This window comes from Aotus nancymaae, unplaced genomic scaffold (genome assembly GCF_030222135.1).
Source record: "Aotus nancymaae isolate 86718 unplaced genomic scaffold, 86718_ANA_hifiasm-v0.15.2.pri h1tg000010l, whole genome shotgun sequence".
Taxonomy (NCBI): domain Eukaryota; kingdom Metazoa; phylum Chordata; class Mammalia; order Primates; family Aotidae; genus Aotus; species Aotus nancymaae.
In genome coordinates, this window is record NW_026988421.1 from 20,384,979 (window position 1) to 20,394,405 (window position 9,427).

At 45.9% G+C, this 9,427-nt stretch overlaps 1 pseudogene; it reads left to right on the forward strand.

The window, feature by feature from the left end:
* Nucleotides 1-393: 393 nt before the first annotated feature.
* Nucleotides 394-6,949, forward strand: LOC105715786 (large ribosomal subunit protein eL43-like; annotated as a pseudogene).
* The last annotated feature ends 2,478 nt before the right edge of the window (nt 6,950-9,427 follow it).

Consider the following 9,427-nt stretch of genomic DNA (forward strand, 5'->3'; position numbering starts at 1 on the left):
TGCTCTTGTTACCCAGGCTGGAGTGCAGTGGCGCGATCTCAGCTCACTGCAACCTCCGCCTCCTGGGTTCAGGCAATTCTCCTGTCTCAGCCTCCTGAGTAGCTGGGATTACAGGCACGCGCCACCATGCCCAGCTAATTTTTTGTATTAGTAGAGACGGGGTTTCACCATGTTGACCAGGATGGTCTCGATCTTTTGACCTCGTGATCCACCCGCCTCGGCCTCCCAAAGTGCTGGGATTACAGGCTTGAGCCACCGCGCCCGGCCTGAAGTGTTCTTAACAAGAGATCATCTAGCCTCTTGGTGGCTGTCCGCACTGTCTGAGGGCTCACTACTGTGACCTCAGGGACTCTTTAAATAATGAAGTCATGGCTATAACTATGGCAAACCTCAATGGAGAATGTCGTGCCAATTGTAACCTTGTCTCACCTGAGCTGCACAATCACTTCTCAGGTAGGTACTCCTACTGTATTAGGGGCATTTTACTAATTGGGATGCTGAGACTTAAGTTGCTCAGGTCACTTATTTGTTAGATGGCAGAACAGGGATTCGAATCCAGGGCAAACTCTAGAGTGCTGGACTCTTAAAGGACACATGGCATTGCTGATCTAATGGTGTTTGGTAGCCCTCATCCCCCATCCTGGTTTTCTCTAATGCAGGAACTCTTGGATCTGGGGGTCACAGCCTCCCCTTAGACTGTAAAAATGGCCCCTGAGCCTGCTGGGCACTGACTGCTTCCATGGTGAGGGCACCCCTCCAGCACATCCACTGAGCATGGTATTGCTGAGAGCTACAGTCTGGGGGTGGTGAGCCAGATCAGCACAGATCACAGATTGAAACCATCCTTCTAGGCAACTCCTTCTAGAAGGAAGCGTTCCTGGTCCAGGGCTGTGTTCTGTTCCCAGCCTGCCTCCAGTCTGCCTGCTCCTTGGCCCCAGACGTCTGCTTAAGTCAGCCCCAGGCCTGTGTGGGGGTGTCCCCTGGGCTTCTGCAACATCCTGTGTTCTGCCTTCTGCGTACCTATTTTCCATTTCCAGGGAATCCCTCCCATCAGGGTTGGTTTTTACACTCTGGACCAACCCACAGAACAACTGCAATGGCTCCCTCAGAGGCTCCTGGAGCCATTCCTGCATTACACAATCTCCAGCCTCCAGGGTCTGGCAGGAGCTGCCTTTCTTTCTCTCTCCTGAAAGACTCCAAATTCTGCTTCTCCTTCAGCTCACACTGGCAGGACCTTCTCTTCCAAAAAGCCTCACTGCTGTCCCCACCTCCCTGAGCTCCTGTTCCCTCGTGCTGCCTGAGCCTCTGGAGTGCATATCACCGTGTTGGTCTTCCAGCATCCCTTCCCCTCCTTCCTCTGAGGACAGCACTCCCTTTCCTCTGGGGAATAGCCCCTCCTCCACTCTCTGAGACTAGTTTGGGCTGCCAATCACACAGTACCTTTTCTCCTGACCAGGATTGTTGGCCCAGGGTTAGGCATGTGACCCAAAGCAAGCCAATCACAATCCTTGCCTGGGATTTTTTTATATGGAGCAAAAAACCTCTCTTTCCTTGGGTTTGCTAAGCTGGCTTGATGGAAGCCAGGCTGAAGCTACCTGCATTTCTGCTTCTCTTCCCCTTTCTAGATAGAGGCTACCTATCTGCAGTGGGAGAAAATGAGACCAATACACAGAGAGAAGCAGAGAGAATATGAGCTGCTCATTATTTCCGTTTTTAGAGATCTTGACACCAGCCCCACCTCAATTAATGAGTCAGTTTATTTATTTACTTATTATTTACTTACTGGGTACTTTTACTTGAACTAGTTTGAATTTGGTTTCGATCACTTGCAATTAAGGGTCCAAACATGTCTCTCTGGGCTAGGACCTAGCTCATGGCAACCTGGCTAAATGCACCAAGAAAGTTGGAATTGTTAGTAAATATGGGACCCACTATGGGCCTCCCTCCAGAAAATGGTGAAGAAAATTGAAGTCAACCAGCACACCAAGTACACTTGCTCTTTCTGTGGCAAAACCAAGATGAAGAGTTAAGCTGTGAAGATCTGGCACTGTGGTTCCTGCATGAAGACAGTAGTGGGTGGTGCCTGGACCTACAATACCACTTCCAGTGTCAGAGTAAAGTCTGCCATTGGAAGACTGAAGGAATTGAAAGACCAGTAGAGGCTCCTCTACTCTTTGAGATATCACTGGCCTATAATAAGTGGGTTAATTTATGACACAAAATTGCCTTGGCTTGTTACTTTATTAGACATTTTGATGTTTGCATTGTGTTAATACTGATGTATTGGAGAAGCATGCTGAGATGGATTATTGTAATTCAGTGTCTTTTTTTAGTAGTCAGATGATAAAATATGGCATAAGAATATAAGCCTTCCAAGTTAGGTGTGTATATTATCTTTTTATAAGTCTGTTCCTGCCAGTTTGACTTTGAGTACATTGGAGCAAACTGCAAACTTTAGTTTTTAAATTACAGTTGATATTAAAAAAAAAAAAAGTTTCTAGGCTGTGCTCAGTGGCTCACACCTGTAATCCCAGCATTTTGGGCAGCTGAGGCAGGTGGATTACTTGGGGCCAGGAGTTCAAGACCAGCCTGGCCAACATAATGAAACTCCATATCTACTAAAAATACAAAAAGTAGTCAGGTGTGGTGGTACACTGTAATCCCAGATACTTGGGAGACTCAGGCATGAGAATTGCTTGAACCTGGGAGGTGGAGGTTGCAGTGAGCTGAGATTGTGCCACTGCACTCCAGCCTGGGCAACAGAGTGAGACACTGTCTCTAAAAAATAAGTTTCTAAAGGTATAGGCTATACTAAAGGATATACACATACTGCCTCTTCTATTATACTTTTGGTGTTTCATTTGACCTATACTGTATCAATATCTTCAGGAAACAATATGAAACAATTATAATTTCACATTAAATATTGCAAATGTCTAAAAAAAAGTCCAAACATGTATAGACGTTCATAGAGATCTTGTCTTGTGTTTTGACATACAAAATGTCTTTTATGCTGGTTTGTGCTTCTGGCTTCTCAGATAGCATTGTTCTTCATAGCAGGAGTAATGCAGTATTTCTTTCTTCAAAATAAATTTTTTTTTAAATAAAAGAATATATGTGGGAGCTGAGGTGTCTCAGGCCAGTTGTCCTACCACATGAGGAGGCGAGGCTACACATTCGAGGCCAGCCTGGGCAACATAGAGAACTCTCATCCATTTAGAAAAAAAATCACATGTGATTCATAAAACATAATGAAACAAAGACTTGTAACCTACTACTGGCCCAAGAACTAGAATATGACTAAAACCATTGACCCTACCTGTTGGCACCTCCCTATCCCATATTCTGTTTGCCCCTCTGGGGTAATAACTGTCTGAAATTTTATGCTTAACATCACATGCTCTAAAAAAGTTTTAAGACATTTATATGATTTCTTTAGAAAAGGTTTATCTTTGCTTATTTTTAAGCTTTAGAAAAAAATGACATAGTGTATTGTAGTCTTCTGGAAACTCGCTTTTTTCATGCATCATTTGTTTTAAGATTCATTGATGTCAAAAAAATTTTTTTAATTATCAAAAAAATCAAGGATCCAGCATTCTAAGTTTCTGGATTTGTTGTTGTTGTTCTAAGTCTGTTCTTATAGTTTTTTTTGTTGTTGTTGTTGTTGTTGTTTGTTTGAGACAGAGTCTTGCTCCGTTGTCCACTGCAATCTCGGCTCACTGCAACCTCCACCTCCTGGATTCAAGTGATTCTCCTGTCTCAACCTCCTAAGTAGCTGGGATTACAGGCATGCACCACCACACCTGGCTAATTTTTGTATTTTTAGTAGAGACAGGGCTTCACCATTTTGGTCAGGCTGGTCTGGAATTCCTGACCTCAGGTGATCTGCCCGCCTTAGCCTCCCAAAGTGCTGGGATTACAGGAATGAGCCACTGTGCCTGGCCTAATTTTCATAGTTTTTGTAGAAACAGGGTTTCACTGTGTTGGCCAGGCTGGTCTTGAATTCCTGGGCTCAAATGATCCACCTGCCTCAGCCTCCCAAAGTGTTGGGATTCCAGGCATGAGCCACTGCGCCCAGCCATCATCCATCTGATTGCCTGTAACTCTAGTGAATTCATTTCTCACTGCTGCATAATATTACATTGTGGGAATAGATCTCGATTCATTCCTTCTCCAAAGGGCATCTGGGATTTTCATAATTTTACTATTATGAACAATACTTCTTTGAAGATCTTTGTGAAGGCTTTTCATACATGTGCAAGAGTTTCCAGGGCATAATCTTGGGAGTGGAAGTAATTGCTGAGCATCGGTACGTGCAACTTCACTGTTATAATGCCCCGTTGTTTCCAAAGCCACTTATCCTCCCCACCACCCCTGCAAAAGCCCCCATCACTGACCTCTCACCACCACCAGTACCACAGCACAGTCTCTGATTTGTAATGGGCTCAAAAATTATTTATTTATTAACTGCCTGGGACAGTGGAATGACTGGAGTGTGTGGGTGGCATGGAAGACAATCAGAAACTTGGAGAGCACAGAGACTGTCTTCGCTCAGAAAGATGAATGACTGAAACACCAGCATCTCAGACTGTCCGTGATGGCCACAGGCTCTAGGCTTCTTTGAGCCAATCTTCTGGGACCCCTGGGGGCCTTCATGGCTCCTTGGTTGTGACCCTCAGTGCTCAGCAAACCCTCTCTGTCTGGACACAAGCTTCTAGTATGTGCCTGTTTTAGGGGTCTCATGCCTGGCTCTGCTGGAGCATTCTAGGAGACTTTCCTGATTGCTAAAAATCAGGAAATTGGGATTTTAAGACCAGCCTGGGCAACATGGCAAAACCCCATCTACAGAAAATACAAAATAATAGTAACAATAATAATAATAATAATAACCAGGCATGGGGACGCATGCCTGTAGTTCCAGCTACTCGGGAGGCTGAGGTAGGAGGATCACTTGAGCCCAGAAGGGGAGGATTGCATGAGCCCTGGAAGCTAGCCTTGAAAACCCACAGAATTCCTATCTATGAATAATACATCCTACACCCATATGGGCCCTGATGTTGGTTTCAAAACAGCCATGTTTCCCTGCCCTCTTTACACCAACATTTTCCTTTAAAGTTGTTTTTTCTTCAAACAATCAAGTCCTAGTAATATGGTACAATTTTTTTTATTGTTTTCAGCCATGCCTGAAATTCATAGTCTTCACACACATACATATACAAATGCACCCTCACAAAAAGCACATTCCTCACTTCTTTTCAAGTCCAAGGCCTGTAAAAAGTTTTCTGTCGAAGGTCAGCAGCTCTGATTGTATTTCTTTATTTAGAACATTGTTTTTGCTGAAACTCATTCCATTACCTTTGAGTTCATGGAAGTGGAGCCCATTAGTAGAATCAGCAGTCAAGAGGCTCCCATACAGGCTTAGAGAGTGATGCTAAACTTAGGTTCATTTGGCTACTGTGGTTTATCGACGGGGCCTCTCTTTCTCTCTCTCTCCTTTTAATGGAGCCTGCATTTTCCTGCTTTGCAGCCACCAACCTGTTCATGTAGGAAGAAAGGAAACTTCTTATCTCTACTCCTAAACTCCCTACTCCTCCACCAAGTGGCCTACTTCCCATCACCTTCATATGGCTAATCGACACCCACATCCAGGCCTCAGGCTGGCACAGGCAGGGGTACAGAATAGACAGTTCTGTGTCCCTGGTCCTGGTGGAGTGGGCTTACAAACCTGATCATTGTCATCTCTTGGCTTCTGACCTGTGTACCCTGTCTTGACGCCAGAATCCTAGTATCTGTGGAGGCAGCCACTCCCTCACCTGGCCCCTACTTTCTACCCCACTGGCTTTGTGCCCTGGGGTGGGTGTCATGTGCTTCCTGATCTACAAAATGGGGCGATAACACCCACAACACCTACTCATGCTTACACTTAAAAAGAACAATTACTGGCCGGCCAGGTGTAGTAGCTAATGCCTGCAATCCCTTGGGAGGCCAAGGTGGGAGCACTGCTTGAGCCCAGGAGTTCAAAACCAACCTGACCAACATGGCGAAACCCCATCTCTACCAAAAATATATACACACACACACACACACACACACACACAGACACACAGCCAGGTGTCGGGACATGTGCCTGTAGTTCCAGCTACTCAGGAGGCTAAGGTATCACTTGAGCCCAGGAGGGGGAGGTTGCAATAAGCTAAGATCAAGCCACTGTACACCAGCCTGGGTGAAAGAGCAAGACTCTGACTCAAAAATATTATAAGGTGTCATGAGATTGACAAAGATGAAACATTTGAACCATGCATTTGTTGACATCGTAGAGGGCATGGTCTCAGAGGCAGCTCGGGGTAGGGGTGAGGGTGACTTAATGCAACTGTTCCCAAGAGTACTTTGTCAGCATTTATGAAAACAAAAAATGAAATTTATCTTTTGAACCATGAATTCCACTTCTAGGAATTTATGCAATGAAAATACCAAAGATTATATATGAGGAGGTTTTTTTTTTTTTTTTTTTTGGTAACATTGCTCATAGTAGCTAAATCCTGGAAACCATCTAAATGCCCACTTTCCTCTTTAACACAACCATTCTATGGTATACTATGTACTCACTAAAAAGAAAGAGATTGTGATCCATGGACTGATATGAAATGATCTTCAAGAAATATTTTTTTGTGTGTGAAAAAGGGTACAAAGTAGTATATATGCTATTTTATTTTTATGTTTAAAAATAGGGTGTGTGTGTGTGTGTGTGCGCGCGCGCGCACATGCGCGCGCTGAGAATATTTCTGGAAAAAGAATGAGTAGAAAACAGAGAATTTTTTCCAGGGAGGGAGGACAGAGGTGGAGGGAGAATTATTTTTCACTGTGTGCTCTTGCACTTGAAATTTTTATCATGCATTTGTATAATTTAAACACAATTTTGGAATATAAAAAGTATGTTAACTACTTCTAATTACTGGCAGGTTTTTATTTCTAGAATGCTTCTAGGTCACAGAAAATGGCTCCAAGAATGACCTCTGAAGAATGGGAAGACAAGTCTTCAGAGAACCAAAGTAGGATGTGGACTCTGCAGAGGTGGCTGCTGCTTGCTGCCTCTGGGGGCTGCCTGTAGCCTTAAGCCCAGGAAACGCGGTCTCCCCAGCTGCTATCACTGCCATCTGTGGCCACACATCTACATCTAGCCCCCCGCACCTCCTACTCAGGCCCCCATCTCTGGAGGGGCCATCACTCATAATTCAGTGGGTGTCAGGTTCAGTGCTAAGCGCTTCCTGTGCATTAGGATTAAAGGTCTTTGCCTCTCACCTCCCTGCACCTCTCAGCTGGTGCAGTGGTCCAGGCCACCGCAGCTTCCTTAGAACTGCTTGCCCTCTTTGAGCCATTCACAGCTGCCAGAGTGATCTTTCTAGACCATAAGGCATAATGGTCATTGCCCTGCTTAAAACCCTCCTAGCCCATCTCTGTTGGGATCCACTCCAAGCCCATTACCATGGCTATGAGGCTGTCTTCCTCGCCTCTCCCACCACTCCTCATCTGCTCTGCTCCAACCATACTGATGGTCCTCTTCCTTAAAGAGAATGAGCACATTCTTGCACCAGGGCCTTCACATTCGCTGTTCCCCTAGAATGACGCCTGTTCCCCCAGACCTTCATGAGCTGTGTCTCATTGTTCAGTTATCGGTTCAGTGTCACCTTTCAGAGAGGCCTCTCTGACTACTCGAAGTAAAGAAAAGGCTCCCTCCCCTGAATCCACCTCTCCCTCTGTCCCACACTACCAGGATGCATTTTCTTCACGGCATCTGTCAGTCTTGGCAATCGCCTTGTTGATTTGTTTGGGCTCTGAGCCCTCTCCATTGAATGTCAATGCCATGAGCACATGGCCCTTTTGGTATTGATCATCCATGGAGCATGACGTCAGCATTGTGGGAGTTTACCAAGTGAATGGATACAGTACATTCACTGCAAGTGCCACGTGTTGCTGGAATCTCTGCTGCTTACTTGCCATGTGGCCTCGGGGAAAATCATATTTTCTGCAGCTGTGCAAGGGGGCAGGCTAGGAGTACCAGGGCAAAACACAGACAGCTCCTGAATGGAGCTTTCTGTTTGTTCTAGAAGTCTATCACTCTGAAGAAGTTGTATGGAAACATGTATTCTGATTTTCCAGCTGGGCTGCTTTCTGCCCACCTTCCTGCTCTGAGAAGCAGGGCAAGTTCCTGGGAGACTCTCCCTGGAGTGGAGGGGAAGGGGTGGGCTGGAAAACAACCCAATGCCTAGGGGGAAAGGGAGGCTGTAAATTCGGGAAGGGAGTGCCTCTGGGGGAGTTGAACTATATCCTGAAAAAGAGTGTGGGAAGAAAGACTGGATCAAAGTACACAGACTTTAGGGAGGTTAGTGCAGCCAAAACCCTCCACACAATGCCGGACGCTCATGTCAACACAGAACACAGAAAGGAACGGTCATCATGATTATAATTAATTACTGCTATTACTGGACTGTATCCCTTTCCATAAAGGAAGGAGCCAGACTATCTCAAATTGTGCCTTTTCACAATTCTCTGCCTCATTTCAGCATCACAACCATCCTTTGGGGCAGGTTATCCCCTTGTTATCCCCTTTATAGAATTGAGGAAACCCAGCCACAGAGAGGGTGTCTTGCTCAGGTTCACACATAGCTGCAGAACTGGGATTCAGATGTGGTTGGGCTCTTCCTGCTACGATTTTGAAGTTTCTTGAAATTTCCCAGGATTCTTTATTTTTGTTAGTCAGGGCCTGTTTCCCTGTGGTTCCCAGCAGTTAAAACAACCATTAGGAAATGAAAGGAGACCACAGACTTGGTTAGGAGGAAACAGGGCTGGGAAGAAGTAGGGACACCCTTGTCTGGCTCTCCAGGAGAATCTGACCCCACAGGGGTTACCTGGGAAGGGACAGAACCAAGGCCAAATTCTGAGGACCTCTCTTCAGCTATGAGGTCAGGTGGCTACATCTCTCTTCTGGCCTGAGAGGCTCTAGAGGGGCAGTGACCCTCTGGACTGGTCTCAGCAGTGTAAGGCCGGTTGCCTCACCGGGAGCTTGGACGCATACCCCACCCCACCCCCGCCACTCTTTTCTGAAAGCTCGGACATGCTCGGCATGTTCCCTTCTCCCCTTCTCGCACAGCCTGACCTTCCCTTAAAGAACCCAGTATGCAAGCGGGGTCTTGTGATTCTAGCCAATAGCAGCCGAGTCTTTCTAGCCAATAGCAGCCGAGTCTTTCTAGCTAATAGCAGCCGAGTAATTCTAACCAATAGCAGCCAAGTCCTGTATGCAAACAAAGGCTTGCAACCTTACCCAATAGTAGTCCTGCTCTCCCACAACCAATCGAGCTCCTTCACTCCCTATAAAACCCCACGTCTGAGAGGAGTCCGTGTGACTTCTCCGGCCCCTCCTGTTGGACGG